The 23,033-nt window shown below is 42.7% G+C and overlaps 1 protein-coding gene across 7 annotated transcripts in view; it reads right to left on the bottom strand.

The window, feature by feature from the left end:
* Slc23a2 (solute carrier family 23 member 2) overlaps positions 1-23,033 on the bottom strand; it is a 125,249-nt gene that overhangs the window by 82,369 nt on the left and 19,847 nt on the right. Inside the window, exon 1 of one of the 7 annotated variants that reach the window (XM_021255020.2) lies at positions 7,363-7,536. The exons of 5 other annotated variants lie outside the window; for them this stretch is intronic. The gene's annotated coding sequence lies outside the window, so the exon portion shown is untranslated. Of the gene's footprint in view, positions 1-2,657; positions 2,803-7,362; positions 7,537-23,033 lie in introns of those variants that run through there. One more of the 7 variants, XM_004840776.3, reaches the window with a different exon arrangement.

The following is a 23,033-nucleotide window of genomic DNA, read 5'->3' as shown; positions in this document are numbered from 1 at the left end:
AGGCAGCTTCAGAGTTACTTGCTGATCTTTTTTTTTGGTACCGGGGATTGAACTTGTGTACTTGCACTTGCAGGACAGGCGGCGAAACCAATGAGCTAAATCCCCGGCCCCTGCTGATTTTTTGTTTGTTTGTTGTTTTATGTACCGGGGATTGAACTCTGGACGCGGCTCTTTCCAGGCAGGTGGCGGAACCACTGAGCTAAATCCCCGGCCCTGATCTTTTTTAATAGCAACTCCAGAGAAGAAACCTGAGCATATGCCTAATAAGTTGTTCTTTTGAAGTTTAGATTAAGCCCCAAGTAAAACAATGGAAATGTACATAGAACTATTAGTTCTTACATGATTTAATTATATCAAGATACATGAATTTAACTTTAACTTTACTTTTATGTAGGCAAACTATTCATTTTTGTCCATTTTACTGTTTGTTAAAAGAACATCCCTCTCCTACATACTCTTTTCTTGACCCAAATGAATACTAAAATCTAAGGTCAAGATGAGGAGAGAAATGACTGAGATGAATGTCTTTAATAAAATAACCAATAGAGCCGGGGATTTAGCTCAATGGTTTCGCTGCCTGCTGTGCAAGCGCAAGGACCCGAGTTCAATTCCCAGTACCAAAAAAAAAAAAAACAAGTCTAATAAAATAACCAATAAATTCTGTCAAACTCAATAAATAAATAAATAAATATTAATTACCAATTGTCACGTGAGCCACTGAAAAGCTAATTCTATATGAAATTGACAATATAAAAACAAGTGCATAATGGACTACCCAAGCTTATCTCATTCCATGTGCAAATCTTTCCTCATCTCTTCTTTTGACCAAGACAAACATGATTTCACTTAACTCTAACAGAAACTTTGGGGGTTTTGGGAAATTGTTATCCCCATTCCACAGGTGAGCAAATGAGGCACAAAGGTTTGCCCTTGAACAGAAACCAGAGGTGAAAATCGTCCCCAGGCAAGCATTGAGACAAAGGGCTAAGAGGTCACATCTGAAAGTCATTTTGGAAAAAGGCAAGGGCAACCCAGTTACTGCCAGAGAACAGAAAGCTTTCTCCTCTTCCGGGTCTCCTAACACCCTCTGTCACCCCAGCACTCCTCTCTCCCATGATGACAGCCTTGGAAGACACGGTGCCCTCCAGGAGCCAGCTCTGCCCAGCTACACCTGGGCTCTCCGTCCCATTCAGCACAGCTGATGACTGACACCCTCATCCCTCCTGAAGAGGAGGCCTAGGGGTATTTGGGTCACCTCCAGTTGCTGCTGCCCCCACTGAGAGAAGCCACAAGTGCTGGAGAAGCATTTCAAATAAACCATCCTGCCTCAAGCTCAAGGTACTAATAACCCACTCACTCAGCCACCCATCTTCCTGTTCTCTCTCTCTCTCTCTCTCTCTCTCTCTCTCTCTCTCTCTCTCTCAGAAGCCTGGCTCCACCTTCCCCTTGTTCCTAAATATTCATTATATCCACTCAGTTTTGCTTGGACTTTCCCATATTTACTTGGTTCTCTCAAGCTCCGGGTTCCCATCCCACTTTCAAATCTTTTGCAAAATCCTTTTTCTGCCCACCACCCTAAAGCCCTTCAGTGCCAAGAGTTACTCCTCCTCCTTGCAGACAGACTGACTCTCCTAAGATAAGAAACAGAGCTCTGCAGTTTCACCCACCAGGGATAGCTGGTGCCAGGCAGCATCCACCCAGCCGGCACTGTAACAGTGACCTGGGGCTGGGTCTCCGTAACTCTCCCCAGGTTATGGCCTCAGCTTTTCCCTGGCCTCCCATAAATGGCAGCCTTCAAATATTCCACACCTGTGAGTATCACAGGTTTTCTTTTTCTGAAAATGAGTGTTTTGTTTTTCCAAAGAAATTCATAAAAAGCAAGTGCACTAAATACTGTACAGAGACAGCCGTCACTTAGAAGTTTATGCCACGCATGCACTGCTTTTCTCTGGTATCTGAACCTAACATTCTTATAATCCCAAAACCTTAAAAGCATTAAATATATGTACTTGGCTTTATATAAGACCCCACCTTTCCATGAAGTTTATCTTATCTAAATTCATTCTTGCTGTGTACCTACTTTTCATCATATAAATTCTATATAAAGGGAAAAATAAAGCGAAAAAATCCAGCTACAACAGTCCCAAGATTGGACCTAAGAAAATAAAACTAACAAGCATCTGAAAACCATGGAATCTGACATTTTAATTGCTGCAGATAGGGATTTTATTGTTACTCTTTCTTGCATTTTTAAAGAAGGGCACTAAGAGTTGCATAAATGTTAATATTTAGTTATTAATATTTGTTTTGTTTTTGGTACCGGGAATCAAACTCGGGTCCTTGCGCTTGTGCAGCAGGCGTCGAAACCACTGAGCTAAATCCCCAGCCCTAGTTATTAATATTTAAGTAATATCTGACAGCTCTAAGAAGGACTTTGAATTTTCTACTAATCCAGCTAGGCAAACTTGACTCAGACTCCTCACCCCAGACACACAAGGTAGAAACAGTTACGTATATCAGAAAATCAGACGTGGTCATAGATATGAACACATATGGAAACAGAGGTGGACACAGTCAGACATACAGACATGATTCAACCCGAGCAGCCTCAGGACTCATCCCCAAAGCAGAGCTTCTGCATTAAGAAGCAGTCTTACCTTCACACTGTCCACAGAAATGTCCTTTACCAGTGCCTCCCCACCCTGTTTGGCAGTGCTCAGCAGGAGAGGCCTTCAGCAAGATGCTGAAGCGATTTCGGCTTTTATAACCCACATGGGCTAGCCAAAATTGTATAACCGCACTGCCTCATCAGAAATGCCATTTGTATTACACAACAGCCACCGCCTGGTTACAAACGGTTACTGCAGGCCTCTATTATCGACTCCTCACCACCCAGGTGCAGGTTTCTACACGGCAGTCTGCAGAATCTATCGCAGAAGCCCAGAAGCTGTGGGATCACATGCCTCAAAGCCACACAAAGAAGAGAAACTCAAACCCATCTTTCCAAACCCTGTGGGTTCAGATGAACAAGTCCAACCATGCTGCTGTCAGTTCAGTGGAAAGGGAGATTAATTTTACTCCTTGGTAATTTTTTATTTCCCCACTCAGGAGCCAATGACAATTGTTTCCAAAGCTCAGAGTTTTAGTGATCTCAAGGTAGGAGCCCTTCATTAAAGCAGACAAAGCCAACAAGTAACAGAAGTCTAGACGTACATGGTGTCTGCCGTCCAGAGGAAGAACTTGCAAAGTCACAAAAAAGGCAAAGCTGTGCTGATCAGTAATGGGTCAGAAGTGTTTCTTGTACCCAGACTGTGCTTCCTAGTCCTGGCGCCAGGCCACAGCCTGCCAGGAACCTGAGCAGGGCACACCCTGTGCCTCCACCTCCCCTGTACCAGACAGGATTCCACAATCCAGTCAGGGACCATGAGGTCCTGCAGGAGGGGCTCTGCCACCATCAAGGTACACCCTGAAAGAGGGGGTCCATGGGGAAAAGGCTGAAGAGGAGCCAGGGCAGCTACAAGTGCTGCTCCTTCACAACAGCCTTGGGGACACGGGAGAGGATGGCACTGACTAAAGCCACCGGAGACACTGACTGGGCATAAATCTGGGAGCCACATGTTCCAGGAGCCTCTCCCACAGGTTCCCCAATGACCACCCAACCCACTGGATCAGCACCCCTGGGGGGGTGCATTCTGGGTACTCCATGAAGACCCTGATCTCAGGGGGATGCACTACAGGAGTGCCAGAAATTTCTGATGGGGTGGGGGGCAGAGCTCATCATTAAAGTGCTTGCCTAGTATGCACAAGGCCCTGAGTTTGATCCCAGCACAATACACACACACACACACACACACACACACACACACAAACACACACCAACTGGAATTGGGAGGAAAGTATTTCTTTAAATTGGTATTAAAAATAAACAGAATCAGACAATTTTATGAAGAAAATGGGCAGAGCCCATCTAAGACAACTACCCAGAAAATGAGTTTTTAAAAAAAGCAACATTAGAGTAAGACAGTTCAAAAAATAGAACGTTACAAAATGAACATAAAAACATTAAATACTACATCAGTAACAAGCCTGAACTATGGGGTCCCCCATGCAAAGGACTGCAGATCAAGTGTACCACTGCTAGGCGGCTGCACACCACACAGTTTATGTGGGTGGGAATTTCTGGGACAGGGATTGTGCTATTTCTCTTTCTTCTGTGTCCATCTGTATTTTCTAAATTCTGGTCATGCCCCTACCACTTTATTAGGAGGCAAAATGAACAGCTCTATGCTTAGCACCTATATGGAGTTAATAAATCATACATAAAATAAGATGAAACAGAAAGGCTAAATTTGTACAGATAGAAGAAAAAACTCAATTCTTCAGACAACTGCATTTGAAAACATCTAATTTTATTAATGCAATTTCTGATTTGTTTTCTTTTTAAGAATAAACTTTAAACCAGGCATGGTGGTGCAAGCCCATAATCCTAGCATTTGGGAGGCTGAGGCAGGAGGGTCACAAATTCAAGGCTAGCCTGAGCCATATAGCAGGTTTGAGACCAGCCTGAACATAGCAAGACTGTCTCAAAAAAAACAAGGCAAAAACAAAATTCCTCCCATATTTGGTGATTACCTTTCCAAACAAAGGTCACATACTCACATTTCAGTGTTTCTGATGCTGTTAAAATTGAGTAAAACATAATTTAGGATTATGAGTTGAAAACTAATTGTGTAATAAGACAAAGGGAGAGTCTAGTGCCCTCTAGTGTTAAAATATTTAATTGGCACTTGGTAAATCAAAATATTTTTAAAAACCTATTTTAGAAAATTTGAAACATAGAAGAGTGGACAGAATTAAAACAAATTTTCATTTTATATCCAACTTATTTGTGATAATAGACTATGGCTCATGTGGCAACTTCCTTTTTTTTGAAACAAGGTCTCAATATTTGGTCCAGGCTGGCTTTGAACTCGCTATGTAACCCAAACTGTCCTTGAAGTCAAGATCCTCCTGCCTCAATCTCCCAACTGCTAGGATTACAGGCATATGCCACCAGGGCTGGCCCATATTTCATTAAGAGAGGTGAGCCCTCCTCTCATATTAATCATTCTGCTAATAAAACCCCTGCTTTTTCAGTTGAGCACACAACTAAACACAGCAACGTTTCCCAGCCCCACAAGCTGGGTGGCTAGTTCAGGCAGTGGAAACAGTGGAAGCAGCAAGCATCCCTCCCCTGCCTGCATCCCTCATCCCACCGGCTGCAGGAACCATGCTGGACCCTAATAAAGAATCATAAATACACCAGGGGTTAAGAAAAGGCTAGACCATGTGAGAAAGGAGTTTCTGTTTCACTCTTTGGGTTGGTAGAGCAGCCAGAACCACATTCAACATACACACGCACAGATGAACATATTAAAAATGAAGAAAACCAGGCAGGTGGTGTAGCCCAAGTAGAGTGCTTATCTTGTGTATGTGAGGCCCTGAGTTTGATCCCCAGCGCCAAGGGCGGGGGTGGGGGTGGGGGAGAAAGATGGGGGTTGGAGGAGAAACAGCAGGGAGAGGGAGAACAGAGAAAGACAAGACAGGAGCAAGAAGACAGAGGACGGGACAGGGGAGAAAGAGGCAAGAGAGGAGAGAGATGTAAGAGAGGGGAAAGGAGAGAGAAGACAGGGAGAGGAAAGAGGGAGGGGTGGGGAATAGAGAAGAAAGGAAAAGAAATCTGATAGTTGAAAAAAAGCAAAAACATTAAATAATTATAATGTGCACATTTCATTTCAAAATAAATGTGACCTTACAAAAGTGATGGGAGCACATGTGAGCAGAGCCCCAGAAGACAGGACATTTGAGCAACCTCTGCACCAACCAGCAGGAGGAAGGGGACCTGCACAGAGGCCAGTCCCCACCAGCGTGGGGTGGGCTGAGGGTTTTCCTGCACAGGGACCCATGGGAAGGCTCACACTGCCGGGCAAGCTTCTGGGTGAGATGAATAAACCCATTGTTCCCTTGGCTATCACACTCATGCAATGGGCTCCTGGCATACACTTCAAGGCTGGCCACGCACCATGGGCCCTGGGCCTGACTGGGAATGTGTGCCACCAGCCTCGTGGCCGCCAGCAAGACCCAGGTTCACCCGGCCCTCAGTGTGAGCCCACTCTGGCCAGGCACAGAACCTATCATGATGCGGTGGGCACAGCAAAGTCCCCCACCCACCACGAGCCTCTCTTCCTTGTAAGAGAAGAGGGCGGCACCTCCTGAGTGTGGTTTCACACTTATGTTTTCCGGAGTGGACCAAGCACCCCAAACTGAATCTTATTCAAAACTGGGAGTAAACCACAGGGAGGTGGATGATATCATTAAAATGACTTTACACCCTTCACTGTAAAGTGTTAATTCATATGGTACTTGCCAGAAATAAAACCCAAAGGCCCAAATAGCAAATCAAACATGCAGTGATTTTATGTACTCTCAGCAAGAAAGTACACTAAATTTTCTAGTCTGCAAAGATTATGTTATATTATACCACATCTTTTGAATTAAAAATGGGAAAAAAGGGGGCTGGGGATTTAGCTCGGTGGTTCTGCCGCCTGCCTTGCAAGCGCAAGGACCCGAGTTCGATTCCCGGTACCCGCCCCCCCCCCAATGGGAAAAAAGATCATTCAGGAACAAGGAAGGCAAAAATCAATGATCTTATGTCATTTAAAAATATAATCTGATTTTTAAATTTCATTCTTTGAATTAAAGAAATTATAAAACAGGAAGAACAACTGCTAACACAACACCAAGGGCTGACAAGGACACACACTGTGGGACTCTCATTCATTCCCTGTGGGCATATAAAATGGTGCAAAACTGCATTTGTTACCTAAAACACACATTTACCTTAACTTGGTTTTTTGTTTGTTTTTGAGGCAGAGTGTCACCATGTAGTTCTGGCTGGCCCTGAACTCACTATGTAGACCAACCAGGCTGGCCTCAGACTCATGGTGATTCCATCTCAGCCTCCCCAGTGCTGGGATTACAGGTATGTACCACCATCCCCGAGCCCCTAATTCATTTCTTATCTAATTAAACACACATTTACCCTAAGACCTAGTAACAGGACTTCTGCCTATCTACTTGGCAAAAATAAAACATATTCAAAGAAAACCCCATACAAATGTTTATGGTGGCTTCATTTATAATAGCCAAAACCAGAAATACACCCACCTTCAACTAGTGAATGGATAAACAAATATGGCATATCCCTGGTGGAACAAGGCACTATTTCATGTGCATGAGATAAGGGCAGAGTAAGAGTTAAACTCTATCAAGCCTGGGCAAGGCTGCTTGCTAGTTGCCAGAAGTACAAATTGGCTCAGGTACCTGGGAGAGCGATGTGGTAACACACAGTAGGGTGGCAAGGTGTACGCTGTGATCCAGTAAGGCCAGGTTTGGGCAAGCTCTGCCTTCAGCAAGCGCCTCCAGGTGAGGACAGTCACCATGTTCATTATGCTACTGCTCTTCACAGTAACAACCAGCACACCGAGAGGAGAGGTGCTAAATCAGGAGACATTTAAACAGCGGAATAACGTAAAGCAGTTACGATCAGCAAGCTCTAGCCACTTGGGTGAACATGTCCTGAGAACCATCCACTCTGATTCAGAGTAAATATGTTGCAGAACACACATCACATGAGGTCCTTTATTTATGGCTTTACTGTGCAGTCAATGCTATACATTGAGCTGGGCATGGTGGCTCACGCCTATGCCGATAATCTCAGTATTCTGGGAGCCTGGGCAATTCAGTGATTTTAGTGATGTAGTGAGAACTTCTATCAAATTTTTTAAAAAATGGGAGGTGAGGATGTAGCTTAGTGTGAAGCCCCTAGGTTCAATTCACAGTATTGAAAAATAAATAAAAATAAGATGCTGTCCATAGGTTTATGAATAAACATGTAACACAAAAGGAATAGCATAAACTGCAAAGTTACCTCTGAGACAAGAAAGCAAAGAGAGGTAAGATTAGCAAAGGGAGCTGGGCATGATGCCCCACAGCTACAACCCCAGCTAGATCCTAGCTACTCAGTCTGAGGCAGGAAGATTGTCAAATTCAAGTCCAGTCTGGGTAACTTAGCAATGTCCTGTCTCAAAATAAAAGATAAACAGGGCTAAGGATGTAGTTCAATGTTACACAGCACCCGAGTTCAATCACCAATAACACACACACAATTAGTAAAGGATATATAATGAGAATATCTTAACTGTTTTATTTTCTTTAAAAGAAAAAGAAAACCTGAAGCAAAAATGACAATATGCTCGATCTGGGTACCTGGCATGAACATACATTCTTTCATTTTGTTTATATTTGAAATTTCACAATTAAAAACAAACTTTAGGGCCGGGGATTTATTTAGCTCAGTGGTTCTGACACCTGCCTCAGAAGCGCAAGGTCCTGAGTTCAATCCCTAGTACCAAAAAAAAAACTTAAAAAAAAAAAAAACTTTTTTTTTTTTTTTGGTACCAGGGATTGAACTCAGGTCCTTGCACTTCCGCAGCAGGCAATGAAACCACTGAGCTAAATCCCCGGCCCAAAAAAACAAAACTTTTAACCAAAGATTCTAACGATCCACAAAATCCAACAGCATGGCTGCCTACAGGAGAGGGAGCTAGGATCACACAGGAGGGAGGCTACTCTCCGTGATTGTCTTACACACCTGAATGTTCCTTTTCTATTTTAGTTTCAAGTAAATCTGATGTCCTCTTTACCTTCAATCCCCAAAGTATTCTCATTTCAGATAGGAAGGGCCACTGGACACAGGATGGGGTCCAGCCCTAACTGTGCTATCTTGGGAGTGCTTTAACTTCCCCTCACCAAGTGTCAATGAAAACACAAACATATCCCCAAAAACCAGAGGTCAGAAGCCCTCATTAAGCTGCAGGCAGCTATAGACAACTTCCAGAATCTGTTACAACAGCTCTGCAGTGATTGCCTCATGTAGTCCTCGGAGCAAGAAGCAGGCAATAGCACAAACAGACAGCGGTCACCAGCCACACTGCCAGAAGGTGGGTGGGCAGGGAGCAGGGGAGTACTTATCTGATGGCTTCTTTTCTCAATGAACTAAGAAGTAGAGGTCATGGTTGAGAGTGAGTAAGGGGGATGAGAATGGACTGGATGGAAGCATTGTGGGAGGAGTAAAAGGATATAAAAAAAAAAAATTAAGCTTTAGGTGAGCCCAGAACTCATGAACGCATAATAGGGAAAGTCATTGTGTTCCCTGGTTTCTCTCCAGAGCAGAGTTCAACCAACAAAAAGCATATCAAAAAAAAAAAAAATAGACCTGAGTGTCTGAGAGAACCTGACAATTACAGGGGCAGCTCAGAGTAAAGAAAGTACAATGCTGGTAGGTAAGTCACATGAACACCTGGAGCGCTGACAGCAGTAAAATGTGCCAGGAAGGCAAGACAGAGCCAGAGGCCACCAAAGGCCCCGTGGAGCAGGAGTGCTACAGGAGAGTAGCAAGTGTGCAGACAGGAGACTCTAAGCCCAAAATCCCCAGGCACCACCTGGGAGACACAGGGCCCAGAACAGCTGAAGTGAACCTGGGGTAAAGTGTGGGATCCATGAGGTCAGCCAGATGAGCCTACAACTCAAGAGATGAGGTAGAAAGTGACAAACCAGGAGCCAATGTTCAAGAAGGTTCCAGGAGCGTAAAGAAGGGCCAGAAGGGCCACTGCCTGCCTCGTAAGCACAAGGTGCCTGAGTTTGATCCCCAGTACCAAAAAAGAAAAAGAACAGCCAGGAAGCAGGTAGAGTGAGGGCAACAAAGGTTAAAAGGGGTTGGAGTCGGGGTGGGGTTTCACAGGTGGCAGGTGTGGCCTTCAGAACTAACAGGTTAGGCTGAACAAAGGCTTGAGGACTCAACCTGTTGGTCTATTTGGAAATGCAGCAACCCCTGGGAACTCCTGGTGACATTTCTGATCTGTTTAATACTGATTCCTTACAAATGCTTTCCAGACCCCTCAAAATCCAAATCATTCATGGCACTCTCTTTTGTTCCTCTTCCACAGTGGTTACAATTCATATCAACTAAGCTCCCCTACCCAAATCTACATGTGTCTCAAATTCAAGAGTGAGGAATACATGCTTTCTGAGGGTACCTATGCCGTGGCTACCTAGAAAGAAGACTTCACCTGAGAGAGAGTAAAGGGCGAAGGGTGTACCTAAGACTGGCTGACAGAGGCTCTCTGCACCCTGGTCCAGGACCCCTTGGCCACATGTACCTAGTGGTCCTCTTGGCTCTAATAACTGTGAAGTCTGTGGAGGCTCTTGCTTCATTTTCATGGGATTCTCACTAGACTGCTAATAGTACTATGATATGTGAGATTTCTTGTAAAAAAATAAAAAGTAGAAAATCATAAAGAGTACAAAATTAAACTATCACTTATAACTGCCCCTTTAGCAAAGAAGCACTATGAAATAATATTAGCCAGTGGGAGGAATAACTGGCATTACATTTCTAATGGTCCTTTAACATTACATTACATTTCTAGCTGGTCCTTTAACAACAATCAAGAGCTCTAAAAATACACACAGGCTTTGACTCAACAACTTCACTTTTAAGGAATTATCCTAATAAAATAATGACAATAGATTCAAATTTTTCATTTTGAGGGTGTTCACTAAAATTGTATTACTGCTTAGAGTAATACAAAACTAGATGTGAAGCCGGGTGTGGTGGCACACACCTGTAATCCCAGCACTCGGGAGAAGCTGAGGCAGGAGAACTGCTATGATTCTGAGGCCAGCCTGAACTACACAGCAAGACCCTTTCTCAAAACAAAGCAAAACTAGATGGGAAAGCATTAATGCCTTAAAACAGAGAACTGGTGGGTTAAACTGGTTATATTCTTTTGTTTTCTTTTCAGTGCTGTAGATGAAGCCTACAGCCTCTCAACATGCTAGGCAAGTTCTCTATCGCTGAGCCACATCCCCAGGCCCTGGCTTTGGAGACCATCATGGGGACTAAAAAACTGGAAACAGAGGTCCCCACTTATAAGGCAACATGTTGTGTGTCAATGAGTGGAGCAAAAGGCAGGTTATAAAACACACCAGATATAGTAATCATAATTTCAGTTCAATTACACATGCATGATCAAAAAATACACTGAATGCCGCAGCTGAGTGTCATCCAATGGAAAGGCAGGGGTCTTCGGTACAAGTGGCACATCAAACGTTAGTAACTGGAGTTACATAATCCTGTAGCTTCAGATTCTGCCTTTTTAAGAAATGTTGCTGGGGATTTAACTCAGTGGTTTCGCCGCCTGCTGCGCAAGCGCAAGGACCCAGGTTCAATCCCCAGTACCCAAAAAAAAAAAAAAAAAAAAAAGAAATGTATCACACGAGATGAAATTTGCGTCGATGGCTATGATCCTGAGACCAGGGTTCAGAGTTCTCAGTGGAAATCACCCAGTTCTCCTTATACAAGAAGGGGGGCAGGCCCGGGATTTAGCTCAGTGGCACCACGCCAGCCTCGAAAGCCAAGGGGCCTGAGTTCGGTCCCTGGTACAGCTAAAAAGAAAAAAAGAAAAGAAGGGGAGGGGGTCAATCAAAGTCCAGCATCGAGGGCTGGGGATTCAGCTCAGTGGTTCTGCCACCAGCCTCGCAAGCGCAAGGTCCCGAGTTCAATCCCCGATACCAAAAAAAAAAAAAATTCATCATATATTTTGGGCCAGGGATTTAGCTCAGTGGTTCCAGCGCCTGCCTCACAAGCGCAAGGATCCGAGTTCAATCCCTGGTACCAAAAAAAAAAAAAGTCCAGCATCAAGGTGACGTTGATTGTGTTTCTTGACCCTGAAGGGACTGTACAAGCTGAGTTTGTACCCAGGAACATCACAGTGGATTCAATATTAAGAGCTTATTAGAGTGTTAAAGAAACAATGTATGCAGAAAATGGACAGAAATGGATGGTTTCACCCTCAATCAAGACAACCTTCCTTGTCACATATCGCTTCTGGTAAGACAATTTTTTGTTAAATAAAAACATTACAGTGTGGCCTCATCTTCCTTATTCACTGAATCTGGCACCATGCAATGCTGGCTTTTCCCCAAAGTCAAAATGATCACAAAAAGTAAACATTCTGAATCAATTCTGGACATCAAGGCAGCCACAACAGCACAAATTAAAGACACTCGGAAGAGAGGACTTCCAGAATTTCTTCAGGAAGTGGGAAGAATGATGGGATAATGCTAACAGTCCTGGCCACTAGGGGGCGGATACTGGTGTAGAGTGAGGCCCAGATCCCCTTCCAAGATGGCTGCAAGCTGGTCACATGCACGATGTCCCCCGTCAAGGCGGCATGGGCTTCCTCGTGAAAGGTGAGAAGGATCCAAAAGATTCAGAAGTTTTGTGTTTGTTTTGTTTTCTTCTAAATTTTATTTCATTGGTGCATTTTAGGTATACAATATAATGACATTCATCATTGGAAATTTGCATCTTTACATAATCTTTCTTGGTTATTATTTTTCCCCCTTCTCTCCCTTCAACCCCTCCATCCCTCCCTATTTACAAAGACTTTCCATTTTTCCATTTTCTCATATTAATTCCTTTAATTAATTCTTTCCTTTCCCCTACCCCTCCCACTTCCCCTTCCCCCTTTGCCCCTTTTCTTCCTATTTCACATTATCAGAAGTTTTGAATGGCACAATGGATGGGCCAGCTGGAGGGAAGCTGCCTACGTCATGGTAGCCAGGAAGGCAGAACCCCAGCCCTTTTGAGGCAGGAGATTAGGGTGTGGCTAGTCATCTGGGCAAGGGCGTGCTCTGTCAATCACAGAGATCCAGGATGCATGCCCAGAAAACCACTTCCCCCCCCCCAAAAAAATACCACTTCCCAAGCCCTGCACCTGGGACCAATCAGGGAGTGCTATCTTCAATTCTTCTAGCAGGAAATCAAGCAGATTTTTGATAGGACACCCTAGATCTGACATCAGAAGGGTGAAATACAAAAGACAGAGCCCATGAACTTCATGGCCACTGCTCTCAGTGGCTCTCACTCTTCAGAGGATGTTTTTTTCCATACCTTTATTAAATGCAAAAACCTTGCTACCTTAAAAAAAAAAAAAAATGATGGGATGAGTGTATCTAAAGTGAGGGAGAATATGTTAAGGGGAATTAATGACAATGTGTCTTGTACTATACTAAATTCTTTAAATATTCAGTGTATATTTTGATCACACCTTATGTCTATACAGTGGTGCCTTTGTTCAGAAACTCTTATTATCTCCACGACTCTGGTCACAAACTGAACCGGAGAAGAACCAGATCAAATTTCCCCATAAGGTCAACACTGAACCTAACCTTTGAATTTGATTCAATTCTGGTCCAACTCAGTTCACGATCACAATCGTGGAAAGAATCAAGTTCATAAGCCGAGGCACCACTGTATACACACAAAAAACGGAAGGAGCACCAAAATCTCAAGGATTATCTCTGGATGATAGGACCAGAGTGCTTTACATTCTTATCTTTCTACAATGTATATGCATCATTTTTACAGTTTTTAGAATCATAAGTCACTCTCTAAGGACAATACTGAAATATTCAGGGAAGACAAACTAGAAGAGACATTAAGGCACTGAAAACTAATGCTGAAGAACACATTCTGCTGATGTAGGCAACATGATCCCCATGTCCCCAGCAGGAGGCAGGAAGGACAGTATCTCCCAGGAACAAGATGCTACACGGATCCTTCACTTCTGGGCCTGGTGATAGCACCTCAGATAGCTAAGGAAATTAAGGGATTCCTTATTTTCCTCTACTTCCTCAAATCCTTTTTATCTCAGATCTCAAGTCTTCCAAACACCATTTCCTTCAACATGAGTTACTGTACTTCACAGTCCCTAGCTCTTCAGTCTGTTTATCTGAAGAGAAATGCAATCTGTTCATTGGACCCTAAACATTAACATGTCTAAAATTAATACATATTTGTGATTCTTGGATAATGAGCAAAATTAAATTAGCATTAGCAAAGAAAATTAGCAAAATATATACATATATTAATTTACAATATGTTAAGAATTTTTCTTCTTCTTGAGAGGAGAGAGGAAGGGGGAAAGGGGATGAATCAATTACTACTGTTGAACTGGCTTGCATTTCCCAGGTCACAAGAAAGAATCTGACAGGAAAGTCTATGGAGGAAGAGAAAGAAGCAGAGGCAACAAACAACTACAATTACACAAGATTATGCAGTTCTTAAAACAGAAGTGGCTCACGTCATAAAATATCTTAAAATCCCAAAGCTTAGATGTGGAAAACATTACTCAGTGGAAGATTTCTCATTGTAGATTAGTTACTACAATTAATTTTACCCGTTTCTTTCTACTTTATTTAATGTCACTTACTAGAAAATTGTATGTGTGACTCCCATCATAACCGTACTGGACAGGGCTTGGTCTCAACAAAATAGATACCATGAAATGAGAAAAGAAAATGCTGTTTCAGAGCATACAAGCATAGTAATTGTGACCAAACTAAGATCATGCTTAGTGTGAAGATAGGGAGCTATCAAAACAAATCCCACAACTGATATCCTAACCCAACCAGCTTAGCATGAGGATGCAGGGAACTGGTGCCACAAACTAAGTTTTGACACACAGAGAACAAGGAGGAGGAAAGAAGATGGATGTGAGAGAGGCCAAGACAAAATCCTTGTGGTAACAACAAGCTTTAAGCTGAAAAGCTGAAAGGGTTGGAGACAGGAGGTCTCTGCTAGAAGCCTAGAAATAGCATGAGAAACCTAAATAAAACACAGGACCCACAGAGTACCGAGAGAGTACTGAAATCCAGAGGGCTTTGTAACTACCAGATTACAGGTTCCAGTTTTGCATGGTAAACCTATAACAAAATAATACCTGTATTTAAAAAAGATTATCATTAGAAAGAACCGAACAAATTTACTGGTGGTATTTTTCCATATCATGCAGAAAGGCACAAAGCAACTTAAATAATTTAGTTGTTCTTAATCCAACCTAACTTGCTGATTTAAAAAATATCCACTTGAAAAGTTCTTCTAATCTGTTTGGAATCTCTCTTCATGGTAATCGTTACACAACCATCTCATCTTCTTTCTTTTCCTCTTGTGTAAGCTCTATAGTCACCAATCGTGTTTACATGGGTTTTAAAAACTGCTCAATTTCTCAGGTAAATATTTAATTTTCTTGTTGCTATGAATCAAACTATAAACAATACAACATGTTTATATAACATGTTTGGTAATGGGAAAGTAAGATGTTGACATCAATAGCACGCAGAGCCTATAAACCCAAAACACCAGAATTACAGAAAATGTGAGGCCTCCTGGATATCAGGCACCAATAAAAAACATTAAGACTTTCTCCCCATTGCTCAAACGTTTTGACTGCATTTCCATCCAAGTCCCTCCACATTTGTAGCAGCTCTAGCAACTTCTAAACTGCACCTGAGTCAGGTTCCTGCCATGGAACACAGCAGCTATCCTCAGGAGAGCCAGGCACTCAACTGTCACAGGTATGTTCTTGATGACAAAGATGAAATAAAGTGCTTCTCTTTTCCCAGTTAGTAAGAGCTGGATATTTTAGGATCTGTGCTGACATCTGGAAGCAAACAGAATGAAACTGTTCATTCCCCTAGCTTCCTGACCATGACAATGATCTAAGCACAAGACAGAAATGGACAACCCTGGAGCAATCTGCCATCCAACCAGACAGCTAGAATCTGGAAAAAAACAGGAATTCTGGAGCTGCATGTCAGGGCTCTGGAAATCAGAACTCCAGACTTGAACTCATCAGAGATAATTTTGGAAAGTGATGAAGAGAGTCCTCAGTGGGACCTTTACCATGAAGATGAAGGGGTGCAGGCATCTGCTAAGTCATGGAAAACACCAGCCTCACCACAGCACACAAAGGGACAAGAAGGAAGAAAACCCCTTGAACCATCAAAGGAGCCTCCAAAGTCATACTTGAATCAGCTTTAGGACACATGAGATTCAGGGCAGGCAGTGACAGCAGACAGTCGACTGTAAGATCCTGTCAAGGTGGAAGCCCAAGAGGCATTAACCCAAACACAGTCATCTCTTTGAGTCTGCAGAAGATGGCTTCCAGGACCCACCATAACAAAATCTGAGGATGGTCAAGTCCCTATAATGGTGCACTATTTGCATAATCTATGCACATTGCCTTTTATACTTTAAATCATCCCTAGATTACTTACAGTACCTAACACAATATACATGCTAGATGTTAATAGTTATACTGTATTGCTTAAGAAATAATGACAAGAAGCCAGGTGTGGTGCTGCATTCCTGTAATCTCAGCACTCTGGGAGGCTAAGGCAGGAGGATCAGAAGTTTAAGCCCAGCCTGGGCAACTTAGTGATTTAACAAGATTAACAAGTCTCAAAAAATTAAAAAGGGATAGGGATATAGATCAGTGTAAAGGCTCTGGGTTCAATTCCTAGTGCCTCAAAAAAAAAAAAAAAAGAAAGAAAGAAGAAAGGAAAGAAAAGGTCTGTACATGTTCAATACAGATAGTTTTGTCTTCTAAATAATTCTGATCCATTGCTGGTGAACCTGCAGACATACAACCCATGAGAAGTGAAGGCTAACTATATAACAATCTGGCAACTGGGACATTGAAAGTGCTAAAAGCGGATGAGTAAAGGGAGGGATTTCAAAGAAAATAACTGAAGACTTAGTGTCCAAAGATGACCTCTAAAAAGATATGGTGGCCTGGCATGGTGGCACACTCCTGTAATCCCAGCACTCGGGAAGCTGGGGCAGAAGATCACATCAAGTTCAAGGCCAGCCTGCGCTACACAGTGAGTTCAAGGTCAGCCTGAACTACATAGCAGGTCCCTATTTCAAAGCAAACAAAGTAATAATATAATAAATGAAAAAACAAAACAAAAAAACAAGCAAAGCCAAGAAAAAGAGAGAAAAGAAAAAAGACAACCTTTAAGAAAATGGGGCCTGGGGATATAAATCATGTTTTGCCCCAGCACCAGGAAAAAGAAAATACAGAACACAAGAAAATTGGCTTGATGAGGCAAATCATGAAAAGGGTGTGGACACACTGAGTCTACACACTTAGGAAAGCTCAAACTAGTGAATTTCATTGTATAATAAAAGTAAAAATAACCTTGACATAGCATTTTGCTGAATATATAATACTGCACAAATTAGTTTTAATAAAACAAAGTATCAGAGAATGTATTAAAAGGACTGTCATTTTTTCTTTTGGTACTGGGGATCGAACTCGGGACCCTGTGCTTGGGAGGCAGGCGGCAGAACCACTGAACTAAATCCCTGGCCCAGGACAGTCATTTCTTGTAGGTTCTCTGTAGGACAATTCACCAATATCAAAATTCAAAAATTTAAAAAACTTTTACAAACTGTGCTCAACAATCTAAACCACCAGGTTATTCTCTCCAAGAAGAAATAACATTTTAACATGGTTTTATTACAGCACAAAAATAAGTGATCAAAATTATTCATAGAGGTCTGGGATGAGGGGGAGGGGAAGTCAAAGGGGAGGACTGCGAGAAGGTCCTGGGTAATGGGTAATGGACGTAGGCTCAGCCTCATTAATTAACCTGCATAAAGCTCCAAAAAGTATAAGGACTGGTTCCGAAATCACTCTGCCCCCCAGGGCACTCAGCGACCCTGACTAAGGGCCCTAACATAATAGGCACTCCACAAAGGTTGGCTGGAAATTTTTTTAAAAGGCAAACCATGGAAAGAAAAAGGAAGATATTTACCTCCTACCTGGTAATTAATATAAGTAATGTAAGTGGCAAGACCATGCCTGTTCACTCCCTAGTTTAATCCACTTACATGGAACTTGGCCTAAAGAAGCCCATTACCTTATCATTAGCATTAAGGTAACAATTCATTATTCCCGGGCTGTGCATCTAGACCATTCTGGGCATGCACAAAGGGTAAGGTTAAGCACAAAAGGGTGCTGTGGATAAAAGGCTGTCAGCACCTCCTGTCACTCACTGGTGGTGAGTCTCAGGTGTACCTCAGGGACCAGGTGCAGACCCATCCTGTCGATGCGCTCTCTGTTACAAGCTGCAGAGCTACATTTCCTTGCCTGAGCTCAAAGCCACACAAAAGTACCGGTTAGCCAAGTCAAATGCTAGCTGGAGAAAAGCAAAGCAGAAAGCAAGATGCAAAGTAACGGGCCTCACAGGAGGCTCTCTGCCAGACAGGGTCTGTCCCACTCAGCCACACCTAGCCGGGGTGGCAGTTACTTCTGTACTCACAGGATGCCTCCTGGGCCTGGGTGACAAAGTGCACCCTCACAGTCCTTAAAACTCAACTCCTCTTTTGCAACAAATATTCTGCACTCTGCTGGGCTTTCTCCATGGATAATTTTTTTTACTTCATACTCCCTACCACTTAAAGGAGAAACAGTTATAAATTTTTCTAGTCCTGTGTGAGAAGAACTGCGCTGTGTGTCACACATACCTCTAGTCCACAGGTAAGAAAACCCAAAGGCACCATGCCTCCCAGTCAAAGTCACAGACCTTAGCAGTGACAGCACAGGATCAGAGCCCTGGACTCTAAAGACTACAGTTCCTTAAATACCACAAAAATAAACTAAAGAGGCCAGGTGAGGAGGCACACACTTATGATCCCAGTAGCCTAGGAGGCTGAGGCAGGAAGATCGTGGGTTCAAGCCCAGCCTGGGCAACTTAGCGACTTAAGTGAGACCCTATCTCAAAATAAAAATTAAAGAAGGCTGGGGTCTGAGTTTGATCCCCAATACAATCAATTACTCAAAATAAAATGGAGGTACTGTATTTGTGGGAAAAATGAGAAAGACTTGCAGGGGGGTAAGACAAGGTCTCGATATGTAGTTCAAGAGTTCAGGCTGGCTTTGAATTCACCATGATCCTCATGCCTCAGCCTCTCAAATGCTGGATTACAGGTGTGTACCACCACCCCCAGTGAGAAAGATTTAATATACTAGGACAGAGCTTCTCCAAGAGTTGTCAGTAGGTATGCAGATGTTCCTTCTACTATCCATAACGAACATGTTTTATATGTCCTTGTACTTGTATATGTATTTTCTAACAAAAACACCCACCCAGTGCTGCCCTCAGGCCTTGTCTCAGCCACTCAGCCACAAGCCTGGCCCTTCAAAGGGAAGAGATGGACACCAAGACACCAACAACTTAGCCAAGGTCTCAAAGGAAACTGCATGCACAGAGGCTCTTCCAACTCTGTTGCTGGGCGAGCTGGCGGGAGATCACCAGGCCTGCCGGTAAATAAGCATACAACACCCTTGGACTAGTGCTAGTCCAGCCTTACAGGAGCAGACAGTGAGCCTCCTTTTTTAAATGTTTAATTTCAGAAACAAAACACTGGTCTTTTGCTATTTAGAACCAAAAATACTCATTTTAAGTGATCAGAATATGAATGAAGAAAGTGGTGTTCCCCTTTCTAAACACATTTTGCAGGTAAACCAAAAAAGAAAAAAAAAAAGGCAACTGATACCCACCAAAATAAAATCTTCATAACCACAAACTATTTTAAACTAACCCTATCTTAAACTGTGTTAACTAAAAATTTACAGTCAGAGGGCTGGGGATTTAGCTCAGTGGTTCTGCTGCCTGCCTCACAAGCACAAGGTCCAGAGTTCGATCGCCAGTACCAAAAAAATAAAAAAATTTTTTAAAAATTTAAAAATTTACAGTCAGAAAAGGAGGCACCAAGGTGAGATCCATCGGTGAAGATTAGTCAAGAAGGGGAATAAAGGAAAAAATATGAAAAAAATAAAAGAAATACCTTGCAAGAATTGCTCACTTTGAGTTAAGCAAGCTGTAATAAGGGCAAGTTTTGAATTCTGTGGCTCCTGGCCGGGGATTTAGCTCAGTGGTTCCGAAGCCTGCCTCGAAAGCACAAGGTACCAAGTTCGATCCCTCGTACCAAAAAAAAAAAAAAGAAGTAAAGGTGAATTCTGTGGCTCCTGAAAGACTTATTTTTAGAAAGTGTTTTCCTATGCCATTCAGAGGACCTGGCTTTCTAGAACTCCACTAGACAAGTATCCAGGACCCAACCACGGAACTGGTCCAGAAGTTCTAAAGCTGGAAAAATGCAAATATACCTTCGAGAAAGCAGTTAAGCAGGAGGAACTACTCTACAAACACAAACAAGAGCAGGTTAACAGCGAACATCCTTGAACTTGTATCAGAGCACACAGCAGAATGCCCATATTATGGAAAGATGAAAACCATCCTTCACACTGGGCTGAGAGTGCAGAGACCAGGCCCCTGGAGGAGGCAGAGGCACATCACTGAGAGAACAAGGTCCTGCCAACTTTACTCCATAAAAGCCATGCTGAAGTCACAAAAAAATGTTCAAGGTTCCTGTTGCTTCTTAAAGGGTGTTTGTAAAAGTAACCATAAAATCGAGCACCTCGAATCCAAAATTCTGGCCAAGCATAGTGGTAGACGCCTGTAATCCCAGCACTCTGGGAGGCTGAAGCAAGAAAATGTCAAGTTTGAGCCCAGCCTGGGCAATTCAGGAACTTAGGGAGACCCTATCTCAAAATAAGAAATGAAAAAGGGACTGCAGATGTAGCTCAGTGTGAAAGGACTTGGATCCAACATCTAGTACCAGGAAAAAAAAAAAAAAGCAGAAATCTGACACCTTTTGAACAAGAACATGATGCTACAAATGGAAAATTACACATCAAGAAACTTTAATACATAAAATTATTTTAAAATGTATAAGCTGGGAAAAATTAACTGTTCAAAGCAGCAAAGATAGAAAGAAACCCCAGGAGCCAGGCATGGTGGTGCAGGCCTATAATCCCAGCACTCAGGAGGCTCAGGTAGGAGGATCACAGGGAGTTCTAGGCCAGCCTGGGCTCCATAATGAGTTCAGAGGCGGCCTGAACTACAAAGGGAGACCCCTGCCTCAAAATAAAACCAAAAATAAAAATAAAAAGCCCCAGGCCCAGTCCCATCCAAGGGCCAGCATCTCTGACCCATCTGATCCCTGTCTTGATTCAGTAGAGGTCAAAAAGGCAGACCAGGGGGAGGATTTAGCTCAGTGGTTTCCGATGCCTGTTGCGCAAGCGCAAGGACCGGAGTTCGATCCCTGGTACCAAAAAAAAAAAAAAGCAGACCAAACACTACTCCTAATTTTAAAAAAACATAACTTAAAACCTACTTAATACAAATGAAAAGTTCTTCCTGATAGTCAAAGGATACTTTCTGAATATAAACCCAAAACACTCTTTGCTTTCACATTGAGACTGCATTTTTTAAAGGGCTTACAAAAAAAGCAGCACAGGGGCTGGGGATTTAGCTCAGTGGTTCCACTGCCTGCCTTGCAAGCACAAGGTCCTGAGTTTGATTCCCAGTACCAAAAAAAAAAGCAGTACAAATGTATACTTGGAAATCTTGATAAAATGTTCCACAAAGGTGCAGGCCCAGGCAAATTCACAGAGTATTTCCCAACCTTCCCAGTAGGAAACAGGAAATGCAAAAGCTTCCCAATTCCTTCTGAGAAAATATACATATTGACAAAGCACAAAAGGAAATTTGAGTTAAACCCTGTGGCTTGTTACCTTATTACAAAAAAAAAAAAAAAAGATCTGGGTGCAGTAGCACATGCCTGTAATCCTAGCACTCAGGAGACAGAGGCAGGAGCATCGCAAGTTTGAGTCCAGCCTAGGCAACTTGGTGAGTCAGCAAAACCCTGTCTCAAAATAAAAAATAAGATAGGCTGGGGATATTGCTCAGTGCAAAAGCATTCAATTCCCAGTCCCCTCCCCCAAAGTCCCTGTCCACTCCAAGATCAGAGAAATATTTGTCAGCATTTTTAGCTAGGTGTTTTTGGCCAAAAAAAGATGTTTAGGGCCGGGGATTTAGCTTTGTGGTTTCACCGCCTGCTGCACAAGTGCGAGGACCAGAGTTCGATCCCGGGTACCAGAAAAAAAAAAGATGTTTAACACCTATCCCTTTAAAAATGCATATTCAACAAAAGTACTGTTTTTGGAAAATAATTAGATGTTTAACTGTGTTCACTTTAGTTGTTGGACAAGTAAATGTACAATACTGTATTTTAGCACTGCCTAAATGACAGTAAAATACTTTATGAGAAATACCATAAAGCCATCCTGCAGTACACTATCTGATGACATGGGAAACAGCCCCGTTTTTATAAAAACCACATTCACTTGCCAAGCCAGGCAGACAGGAGCCCTTACCTAGCACTAACTGATGCCCCCATGGCGTCACAGTGAAGTGCTGCCCTATCTCTTCATGCTGCCACCTCACAGGTTACTAATGAACATGTATTTGTGATTTTCTTAAATATTTAATTATCAATAAACTGGGCCACGGATTTAGCTCAGTGGCACTGTGCGCCTCCTTTGCAAGCACAAGGTCCTGAGTTTGATCCCCAGTACCACAAAAATAAATAAATAAATAATAAAATCAATAAACGCATATCTAAAACAAGTCACTAAAAATAACTGCCAATGCTTAGTTATTAACTACCTTCAAAAAAATTAAAGATACCTTTTCTTCACTTAGCATGTTTAATCTCATATTACATATGGGATAATGAACTCAATTCTAGAAAAAGGGGGTTGTGGGAAGGAATGAGGGCCTCTGTCAATCTTAATGATGTGAAGATCTAAGTATAGTAGTAATGCCTTCATTTATATTTCTTTTCTTTTTTTTTGTACCAGGGATCAAACTCAGGACCTTGTGCTTACAAGGCAGGCGGTGGAACCACTGAGCTAAATCCCCAACCCCATTCATTTATATTTCTAAGAAAATGATAAAGTTAAAAACACAGTGGGCCAGGGATTTAGCTCAGTGGTGCCGTCACCTGCCTCGCAAGCAAGCGCAAGGTCCAGCATTCGATCTCCGGTACCAAAAAAAACACAGTGCAAGGCAGGGCTTGGTGGCATGCACCTGTAATCTCAGCACTCAGGAAGCTGAGGCAGGAGAATCGCAAGGAGTCTAAGGCTAACCTGGGCTATAGCAAGTTAAAGGCC

This window comes from Heterocephalus glaber, unplaced genomic scaffold (genome assembly GCF_053883595.1).
Source record: "Heterocephalus glaber isolate CG9 unplaced genomic scaffold, H.glaber_assembly_v1.0 deba00001532, whole genome shotgun sequence".
Classification (NCBI taxonomy): Eukaryota; Metazoa; Chordata; class Mammalia; order Rodentia; family Bathyergidae; genus Heterocephalus; species Heterocephalus glaber.
This window is presented reverse-complemented; position numbering and strand designations above follow the sequence as displayed.